The 11,213-nt window shown below is 37.3% G+C and overlaps 1 protein-coding gene across 1 annotated transcript in view; it reads left to right on the top strand.

Annotated features, from left to right (window-relative positions):
• The first annotated feature begins 1,151 nt into the window (after nucleotides 1-1,151).
• Nucleotides 1,152-11,213, top strand: part of LOC106877382 (uncharacterized) — a 900,394-nt gene continuing 890,332 nt past the window's right edge. Inside the window, exon 1 of the mRNA XM_089341355.1 lies at nucleotides 1,152-1,291. The gene's annotated coding sequence lies outside the window, so the exon portion shown is untranslated. The remainder of the gene's footprint in view (nucleotides 1,292-11,213) is intronic.

Genomic DNA, 11,213 nt, shown 5'->3' with positions numbered 1-11,213 from the left:
TCCAAATAACATCAGATTCTGTAATTTACAAGATGAAGTAATTGGTTGATCATAATCAACATTCAGAGTTGCATTGATACACCAAAATTGAAAGAAATCAGAGCAAAATTAAAGGGGGCTCATTTAGCAAATGAGAAAACTAGATCCAAGTTTTTCAACCGCTGACATTTGTAATCATTAGAAAATACAAGGACCAATGTGGTACTCGGTGTGTGTTTGTGTGTATGTGTGCATAAGAGAGAGAGAGAGAGAGAGAGAGAGAGAGAGAGAGAATATTAGGGTAAGATATAACATAACTGAAGAGGATAACTGAAACAAAAAAGAACTGTTGAAATCCAGAAGAAGGAGAGGGAAAGTAACAGGGGTTCAGTCCCACTGCGTGGCACCTTGGGCAAGTGTCTTCTACCATAACCTCGGGCCGACCAAAGCCTTGTGAGTAGATTTAATAGACGGAAAGAGAAAGAAGCCCTTCGTATATATATATATATATATGTTTGTGTGTGTTTGTCCCCCATCATCGCTTGACAACCGATGCTGGTGTGTTTACGTCTCGTAACTTAGCGGTTCGGCAAAAGAGACCGACAGGATAAGTCCTAGGGTCGATTTCCTTGACTAAAGACGGTGCTGCAGCATGGCCGGAAATGCAGACGCAAAGTGAGAGAGAAAAGAAAAACGTAGTAAGGACTACACACACATGTATGTAGCTAGATAGAAAAAATAAAGAGAGAGAAATAGATAGAGACATATATAGATGAAAACAAGATGGAAGGGAGAAATATATAAGGGTAGAAAACCGTCCAAATAGATGTGTGACATATTAAAAGAAAGAATGTCAAGAAAACTAGCGGTAAATAATCAGATAATGAGAGTGAGGTGTTATGGGAGAGAGAGAGAGAGAGAGAAGACGAAGAAATAACGAGAAAAGAAAAAGGAGAGAAGGACAGGACTGAAAAGAAACAAAGAAACTAAAACGATTAGAAAAGGTAAGAGGATATGAATGAGAAATAAGATAGAGATATAAAAATATGTGAAAGAGGGAGGGAGAGAGGAAGAAATGACAGAAACGTGGAATATACCTTGACAGTTGCTTAATTAGGCAGATAAAGGAAGGTGAGAGACAGGTGTGTTGTTTATTACGGGATAGTAAATTTCTGTGACTTGTTTAGTTACTCTGTGTAGTGTGTAACCACGAGAGCAAGAATTATATGAGACATTATTGCTAGTAACAAAAACACGATGTAGTTCACCCACAGTTTAGACCGAAAAAAGAAAATAAACTCATTTCCTCCATGTATGTATATATTTTTGTTTTGTAAATATGTATAGAATTTATTCACGCTGTTTTATTTTGTATGTCAGTTATACAATTATAATTGAGTGGTCGTTGTTAGGAAAACTTTTCAATGAATGAAAAAAAAAGAAAGAATTAAAAAACAACTCGTAACAAAGTTTCTTACATGATATTGTAGAAACATGAACACTTTTTAATTGAATGAATGAAACACTTTTTTAAAATGGCAATGTTTCAGTATTATGTATTTTTTTTATTGAAGGTCGATGAAAAAAAAAGTAACATTCAATTATAATTCTTCCTATATTTGGTAATTTTTCAGATTAACACCCGCACAACTTTGACTAGAGTGTTAGGGTTAGGGTTTTAGGGTTAAGGTTAGGATTTTTGGGGTTAGGGAATTCCGTCCCTAACCCTAACCGGAACCCTAAACCTAACCCTAAAACTAACCCTAACCCTGACCCTAAAACCCTAACCCTAACACCCTAGTGAAGATCGTGAGGGTGTTAATCTGAAAATTTACCCTATTTTGTTTACTTATTTTTAAAAATGAATAATTAATACATATATTTAAGCTATAGTAATGTATATATACATTAATTAGATGAACTTTGACATCATCATAAAACTCATTAACAAATATTTTCCGAATTGTTACAAATCCCATTATTTAGTTGTAAGTCCTTATTGTTTTGAGTTCAAATTCTACCTTGGTCAACTTCGCGTTTCATCCTCTCCTGGTCGATATAACCGACAGTTTCTTCTCAAATTCTTCACCTTATATCAGTGTTAGAAATTAGTCTTTTCTACATTTGTTTACCTTTTGTGACTGAGCATTCGAAGTTATTTGTCTTCTAATTAATGTTGTTTTTGTATCCGAGACCCCACTTTACGGGCAGAGATAAAGAATACACACACCACCCGTTTTAGGTATAACCCTAAACTTAACCTAACCCTAAACACCGGGTGTGCGTATTCTTTACCTACGCCACTTCACGTTCTGAGTTCAAATCCCACTGAGGGCAACCGCTAAAATACAGTACAAAGTAATCTCTCGTACCAAATTTGGTTTAATGCTTATGTTACAAAACAATTATCGGCGGGGTTTTGAATATTTTCCGTTGCTTGTAATACAGAAATACTTTCAACACGAAGTGGGTGGGGTATCCATGCGGAGTGATACTTCGAGGAACAGCCATTAGTGAAACTTCACCCACTTACTATTGATGGGCATCGCTATTTAGAGGGATTGTTAGAATGTTGGATAATTTGTTTCGCGGTATTTACAGTTTGAGCCCAAATGCGACCAAGGTGAACTTCACCTTTCATCCGTCCGGTGAGTTTAAATTACGGTACCAGTCGAGTATTAGGGTCGATACTATCGACTAATCCCTTCCCCACAAAATCGCTGACCTAGTACCAAAAAGATAGACCATTAATGTAATATCGTTTTTGTTATTTCCGTGTCTAGTCCTGTAGACCCTTTATTAATGGGGTTACAGCTGTGTCTGCCCTGGTGGCAAATAAAAGAAATCATCTCTCTCTATATAAAATTCTTTGTCTCTCTGTGTATTCCCTGTGCATTCTCAAACGGCTCCATCAAATCAAGAGATCTATGTTTATAAAATTCTTTGTCTCTCTGTTCCCAATGCATTCTCAAACGGCTCAACCAAATCAAATCAAATTTTACATAGTAATACTATCAGACCTTGTAAATGTCAACATGTAATTTTCTTTTGTCATTTGCTTTAAAATAATGCCACATTTGCACTGGTTCGGTATTGTGTGTCAAATGCCAAAGAATAAAAGTGAAAGAATAAGATCTATATTGTAAAGTGATATATTGTTTCACTTTTATACTTTTAATTCTAACCACAACCACGTCACATTTTGCATATGATTGTGTATCTGTCGTGTGAATGTATGTGTGAGTGTATGAGTGTCTTACAGTGTATGTGTCTTTCCGCATTAGGTACATTATTAAACATACTACATGTATATGAGGGCTGGTCAGTGTCAGTACGAAATTTTATTTTCATTTCAATTAAAACAATGTAACATTTCATAGAGATAATCTTTCTATTGTTAACAGGACATTTTATACCACAACGACATCACATTTTGTATATGACTGTGTATCTGTCTGTGAGTGTATGTATGTAAGTGTATGAGTGTGTATATGTCTCATTGTGTGTGTGTCTTTCTGTGTTAGGTACATTATTAAACACACACACATCTACACATACATATGTAACATCACTTTTATACTTTTACTTTTAACTCTAGCCATGTCAACGACGTCACATTTTGTATATGACGTGTATCTTTCTGTGAATGTATGTGTGTGAGTATGTCTTAGAGTGTGTGTATCTTTCTGTGTTGGGTACATTATTAAACACACTATATGTATGTGAGGGCTGGTCAGTGTCAATATGAAATTTTATTTTCCTTTCAATTATTTTCATTTTGATTAAAACAATATAACATTTCATAGAGATAATGTTTCTGTTGTCAACAATATTTTATACCACAACGCCATCACATTTTGTATATGACTGTGTATCTGTCTGAGTGTATGTGTGTAGGTGTATGAGTCTCATAGTATGTGTGTCTTTCTGCGTTAAGTACGTTATTAAACACACACACACACATCTACACATATACATATGTAATGGTACGCTATTAAACACACACACACACACATCTACATATATGTAACGACTGACATGCGTAAATGTATGTCTGTGTGTGTCTATCTTATTATATGTATATGAGGACTGGCCAATGTCAATATGAGATTTTATTTTCATTTCCATTAAAACAATATAACATATCATAGAGATAATCTTTCTATGATGGTGACTACATCACATTTTGTATATGACTGTATATCTGTCTGTGAGTGTATGTGTGTAAGTGTATGAGTGTGTAGATGTCTCATAGAGTGTCTGTCTTTCTGCATTAAGTACGTTATTAAACATACACACGGCTACATATCTATATATATAAAAATGCCAACAAATTCAAAGTCTGCACAAACAAAACAGTTTCCTGCATGGACTTCAGTATCAAAGCATATTCTCCAATTACTCCCACCAACCATGCAGTAAGCCATTTTGCCTTATTTTTTCAAGTAATTTATTACTACATATTCTCATGTCACTGCATAGGCTCACTTTGTTTCTTATTCTACAGCCACATAAGCAATCCAATGTCAGCACTTTGCCTTCTGCAACATTTCAACAGTTCATTTCCCTATTGCTGTCTCTCATTGCAGTCCATTTTTGGAATGTACCCATTTACATGCAATATCTCCATTACACCTCTATTCAGTTGACTGTCAACCATATGATGGGTCATGCCACCTCAAAGGCGAGTATACCCACTGACAGCGTTTCAGTAGATTCAAAAATTACCCAACCCCCATTCCCAATATTCCATGACAGGTTAGGGCCTGGAATTCTCCAAACGGACGTATTACATGTCGCCTAGTTGAATTAGAGCACAAATATTTTGTTGTCAATGCTGCACTTTCCTGTATCACCTGTTTCAACATAGCTGTAATATATATATATATATATATATATATATATATATATATATATATATATATATATATATACAAACTATACCATTTTCATCCCAAGCAACGCCAGGTATCTTTGCTAGTCTCTCAATATATAAAATTCTTTGTCTGCCTCTCTGTCTGTTCCCCATGCATTCTCAAACGGCTCCACCAAATCAAATCAAATTTTACAACGTAATAGTATTACACCCTGTAAGTGTCAACATGTAACTTTTATTTTCATTTGGATGAAAACGATATCACCTTCTCTTGAAAATAATCTTTCTGTAGTCAACTATAGTAAAGGAAATTTCATACAATGACGTCACATTTTGTATATGTGTGTATGTGTCTGTCAATGTGTATGTGTGTGTGTGTGCGCATTCGTTAAGTACAACATAGTAAAGGACATTTCATATTGTGATGGCGACACATTTTATGCATAACTATGTGTCTGTGAGTGTTTGTGCATTCTTTACGTACGACATAGTAAAGGACATTTTATACCACCAAGACACATTTTGGATATGAGTGTGTATGGGTCTGTGAGTGTGCGTTTGTGTGTTCGTTATGTAAATATGTCAGTGTGTACCTGTCTTAGTATATGTATGTCTGTGTGTGTGAGTGTATGCGTGATTGTCATTTACTGGCTATGTAAACTGGCTATGTGAAAGAGCTATACTGGCTCCAATTAATGAAATGCTTGATAAACCCAATCATGAACTTCAAAAGTTAAGATACATTAGAAATAATTCTTCCATCAATTCACACAACAGTCTATCAACATCAGGCTGTTCAATACCCTGTTGAATTTCTGAAAACACTTAAACCCACTTGGATGCCACCACATAACTTGACACTAAAGCTGGATGCTCCCATTATGTTGCTTAGGAATCTTGACCCACCTTGCCTGTGTAATGGAACTCAATTGTTACTTCCATGAAGCCTCATGTCCTACAGGCAACAATCATAACAGGTAGTCAGAAAAAAGAAATTCTCTTTATTCCAAAATTTCCTCTCATACCTACAGATGTTTCGTTTGAATTTAAGAGGCTTCAGTTTCCAGTCAAACTAAGTTTTGGTATTTCAATTAACAAATATCAAGGTCAATCTCTCAAGGTAGTTGGACTTCATCTCTCTACTACATGCTTCTCCCATGGCCAACTCTATGTTGGTTGCTCAAGAATTGGAAGCAGCAACTTTGGACACCAACAAAAAATTACACAACAAATGTTGTTTACCCTGAGGTGCTTCAAGATTGATAGATTTTCAGTTCGAAATTCTATTATCATTACAATTTGGATATTTTAAAAATAAAATATAGATATTTTGAAATAATTATGAAAAAAAAATATAGCTTGCTTACCAACCACATGGTTCCGGGTTCAGTCCCACTGCGTGGCACCTTGGGCAAGTGTCTTCTACTGTATTAGTATTTTTTTTCTTTAGTGGCATATCATATACATTCAGAACTGCTGGAATGGATTTTCATTTCCACCTGTTAAAATGACGACTAATAATGTTCATTTGTTTGTTGGGGCTCTGAAAGTATTTTTTTTCCTTTCTCATTTGTTGGCTATCTGGCAGGTGGAAAAATGTTGGCATTGAGAATGGTCAACCAAAATACTTGGACACTTGCTTAAGGATTTACCAAGGCCTGCCACTATTTTTTCCAAGTTTCAAAGGAGGACCTCTTTTACTTTCCCAGTGGACAGGGGGCAAGATTTTAACTCAGACCTCACAGAGCTGAAATAGATACTGCAAGGCATCTCTAACATTCTGCTCATCCACTAACCTGACCTGATACTTTATTTATTGACCTCTGAAGGGATAATGGACAAAATTGACAGTGCACAGAAAGCTGCAACAAATAATACAAGGTATTCTATTTGAGGGTGGAGGCACATAGCTTAGTAGTTAGGATGTTGGACTCAGGACTGTAAGACTGGTTTTGATTCCTGGACTGAATGATGTGTTTTGATCTTGGCATAGGAGTGGCTGTGTGGTAAGTAGCTTGCTTACCAACTACATGTGTCTTCTACTATAGCCTCGGGCTGACCAAAGCCTTGTGAGTAGATTTGGTAGACGGAAACTGAAAGAAGCCTGTCGTATATATGTATATATATATATATATATATATATATGCATGTGTATGTGTTTGTGTGTCTGTGTTTGTCCCCCCAACATCGCTTGACAATCGATGCTGGTGTGTTTATGTCCCCGTAACTTAGCGGTTCGGCAAAAGAGACCGATAGAATAAGTACTAGGCTTCTAAAGAATAAGCCCTGGGGTCGATTTGCTCGACTAAAGGTGGTGCTCCAGCATGGCCACAGTCAAAAGACTGAAACGAGTAAGAGTAAAAGAGTAAACCTCTTCATTTCATGTTGCTCCAGTTCACTCAGCTGGTAAAAATGAGCAATCATGTGATGGACTGGCATCCCATCCAGGTGTGGAAAATACGTATGGCAGAGAAACCAGGGAACTGGCCCTATATACCAGATGTCAGTAGGTACCAGGGTCATCAGGACACCATTCGACAAATTTACAGTGCACTGACCCCACTTCACTGATGTAAGGTCCCATCACTTATTGGATCATAAGTCCACTTCTGGATCATCACCACCATTCAAATTGGGGAGTCATGCAGGTTTGACTTGCCATATAGGCAAACAGGTACCTATCTCACGTTCACACATCGCCTCTCCAACCAGGTTTTGCCATTCCTTTTCAGCCATATTCAAGCTTCATCTGTTTACAGGCAAGCTGAAAATTCCCATCTTCACCGAACAATGAACAGTCAAGACTTGGTTACACAGAGAACTGATGATGATTTGGTAGCATCAGTTTTTACTGTTTAAAACATGCACCAACTGTTATATAGACTTCATTTTATGTAGCTAGTAGGGCAACTGAGGAAAAATCCTTAAATAATTACTTTGTGGTAAAAAAAAAGGAGGGCCGAGAAAAAAAAAAATTATTAGCTTGCTTAGATTTTGGATTAAGTCTTTTGCTATTATGAAATTTAATCTGATTATCTTTAAATCATCTGTCTTTAGTCACAAGTATACCCTCCTCCTTACCTAAGAAGCAAGAGTTATGCAGCTGCCACAAGGTACTCTTTCTCATTTCATACATTTTTCTGTCTGAAGGTTCTTAGCAAACCATGTGAGCATGTACATTTGATATACACTGCTCACGAAACCAGCTGTACATTGCCATCAGTGCAACTAGAGGTATTGTCATGTAGTGTCTGTAATATGTACGTAGCATTGAAGTATGTGGTGTTGTATGTAGCATTGAAGTGTGGTATTTATTGTATGTAGCATTGAAGTATGTGGCATTGTATGTAGCATTGAAGGAGTGATATTGTATTGTGTGCTGAGTTGAGAATTTTGATTCAAATATTTTAATTTGTTTGTATTTTGCAGTTGGAAATTTGAAATTGATAAAAAAAAAACAACATGTTTCAGTAAATTCTAACTTGAATCAGAATTCTAAAAAAGAAGAATAAAAGAGAGCCTGCCATTGGATACATTTTATGTTTTACTTGTTTCAGTCATTAGGCTGTGGCCATCTGGGATGGTTGAAAAAGAATGATGAAACTTGGCTGGAGAGGTGATGTGTTTTGGGTGTGAGGTAAGTCAGACCTGCATGACTCCACAACTTGAATGGTGGTGATGATCCTGAGATGGGACTTAAGATTGAATTCTAGTTAGTTTATCAAGCAGACAGGGTCCTCACACCAGTGAGGTGGGACCAGTGAGCTGTAAAGCTGTCAAAAGGAAGGCCCCAAATTGGTATGCATTCTCTCCTGATGGCCCCTAAAACCTACTGGCATTTAATATATGGAGCTTTCAACTGACAGCATTTGCACAAACGAGCAAGCGGCTTTCAAGTCTCTTTATTAATTTGAGATTGTATTTGTTTAGATTTTATTTTACTTAGTTGCCTCTTCCAGAATTTGGTATAGGGAAATTCCATGGTTTTATCAATTTAACATTTTATATCAAAATAAAAAAATTGAAATAAAGTGATCATCATCATCATCATCTCTTGGCAGCTGTTCTCTGTGTTGGCATGGGTAAGATGGTTTGACTGGAGCTGGTTAGCTGGAGAGCTGTGCCAGGCTCCAGTCTGGTTTGGTTTGGTTTCTACAGCTGGATGCCCTTCCTAATACCAACTACTCCAAGAGGGTAGTGGGTGTTGTTTACGTGTCACTGGCACAGGTGCCTTTTTTGTGCTACCAGTACTGCTCATGACCATGATTGCACTTAGCTTGATGTATCTTTGCAAGCACAGCAAATCGCCTAAAGTTTCGGTCACTTGTCATCACCTTCATGAGACTCAACATTCAAAAACTATATTTCACCAACTCATTATAAACCAAAATTCTAATGCTTAGGAAAGCTGTTTATGTTGAGCTTGGGATGAGAATCTAATAATTAGTAAAAGTTAGCAACTGACTGAAGAATCATTTGTATATATTCCATCTCTAGTGTGGCACTGTTTTGTAGAGACAATGAACTCTCAATGGTTAAAACCAACAATAACAAATAACTTCAAAATCTGACAAAAAGTGTTGGTTGTGACCTTGTTAAGTGTCAGCTGCAACTGAACTTGCTGCTGTTTGTTGGCTGGGTGTGACTTGTTGCTGAGTGTGATGGAACTTGCTGCTGAGGGGGCCAGCAGCAAGTTTGGTCCCTTCATTCACACCCAAACGTTGTCAAGTTTGGGTGTGACCAAACTTGACTGAATGTTGATTGGTTGTGAGCAGGCCTGCTACTGAGGATTGGCTGGGTGCAAGCAAAGTGGCTTCTGAGAGCCAATTGGGTATGAGTGAGGTCACTACCAAGGACAAGTCAAGTGTGAGCAAGGTCACTGCCGAGGGCTGGGTGAGTGTGAGCTAGATCTCCACTGAGGGCGAGCCTGGTGAAAGTGAGCTCACTGTTGAGGGCTGGCCAGGTAGGAACTCGCTCAGTCACTGGCAAGGGACAACTGGGTATGACCCTGCTGCAAAAGTTGTTACCCTGTCATCAAGTGTTGGTTAAAAGAAACATTTTGTTTCATGAAGTAATGCTGGCATCTAGGTTTATTGGTTAGACTGGTTGGGTAAGAGAGGATTGTCAAAAGAGCAGCACAGTTCGGGAGTAGGATGGGGAAAAATGTCTTGAGGAGTTGTAGGAGAAAAACTGTTGCGAGGTGGATGATGAAAGCATCAAGCAAACTAAGATCAGAGTGGTGTGTCATAGTAGGGAATTAAGTTTTTTTACACACGCACGCACGCACGCACACACACACACACTCTGATACCTCGCAGTACAAGTTTAATTCATTCCACGACCGAGCTCGTTTTATGATTTACTCATTTCACAAATCAATTTCCCCCATTGAAATTAATTAAAATATAATTAACCTGTTTCAGCCCCTACAAAACCACCCCAAAAATAATTTTTTATGGATTTTAAAACAAGAGTTGCAGTTATTAGAAAAATGACAATTTTAAAAATATAATAAAAGAGAACGCAGAAGAAATATGTAAATTTAATTACCTTAAAGATGGGACGATTTGTGTGTAAGGAAGACAAAGGAGTTGGGAGAAGGATTATTGTTTGGAAGGAGAATATCCTTCCATTAAGATTTCAGGAAGAAAAATTTCTGATATTTTCTGTCTCACTTTGCTTAATTTAGGCTTTTTGGACACACTTTCTTCACTTTTCACACTTGCAAATCGTATTATTAGAAACATATCAAGAGAAGCCTTTCAAAATGTTAAGAAAATGTGCCAGAGCAGTATCATTAAATAAAGCAGCTGCACAACCTGTCGATACTTTTTCAGGATATTTTCTACAAATCCACTTGTAGAGATAGCCTTCTCCACTACATTGCCCTCCTCCGGGGAACCAGTCTCTTCCATTGCATCCGAATGCTGCTGCACCTGAAGTTGCAGAAGTTCATCTGTTATCAGTTCCTCTGATTGTTCCTTGATGAGGTCATTACTGTTCCCATCATCAATCTCAAAGCTCATGGATTTGCCAAGAGACACTATCTCCTTGACTCAGTAGTCAAGGAGATAGTGTCTGAGATAGTGTCTCAGACTCAAACCCCTTGAAGTCTCTTTCAGATATGCAGTAAGGCCACAGTTTCCTCCATGCAGAATTCAGTGTTCTTGTTACACCCTGCCAGGCCATATTGATGATTTTCAGGAAGTTAACAATGTTGTGGTGCTCCTTCCAAAATTCATGAAAGGTTAGATTTGCATTTTTGGTGACTTCAAAGCATTGATGAAATAGGTGTTTGATGTACAATTCCTTAAAATTAGAAATCACTTGTTGGTCTATGGGCTGCAAGATAGGGATG

Source organism: Octopus bimaculoides, chromosome 24, assembly GCF_046866305.1.
Source record: "Octopus bimaculoides isolate indiv1 chromosome 24, ASM4686630v1, whole genome shotgun sequence".
In the NCBI taxonomy this organism is placed as follows: domain Eukaryota; kingdom Metazoa; phylum Mollusca; class Cephalopoda; order Octopoda; family Octopodidae; genus Octopus; species Octopus bimaculoides.
The sequence above is the reverse complement of the archived record's forward strand: the minus strand, read 5'-3'. Positions and strand labels throughout refer to the sequence as shown.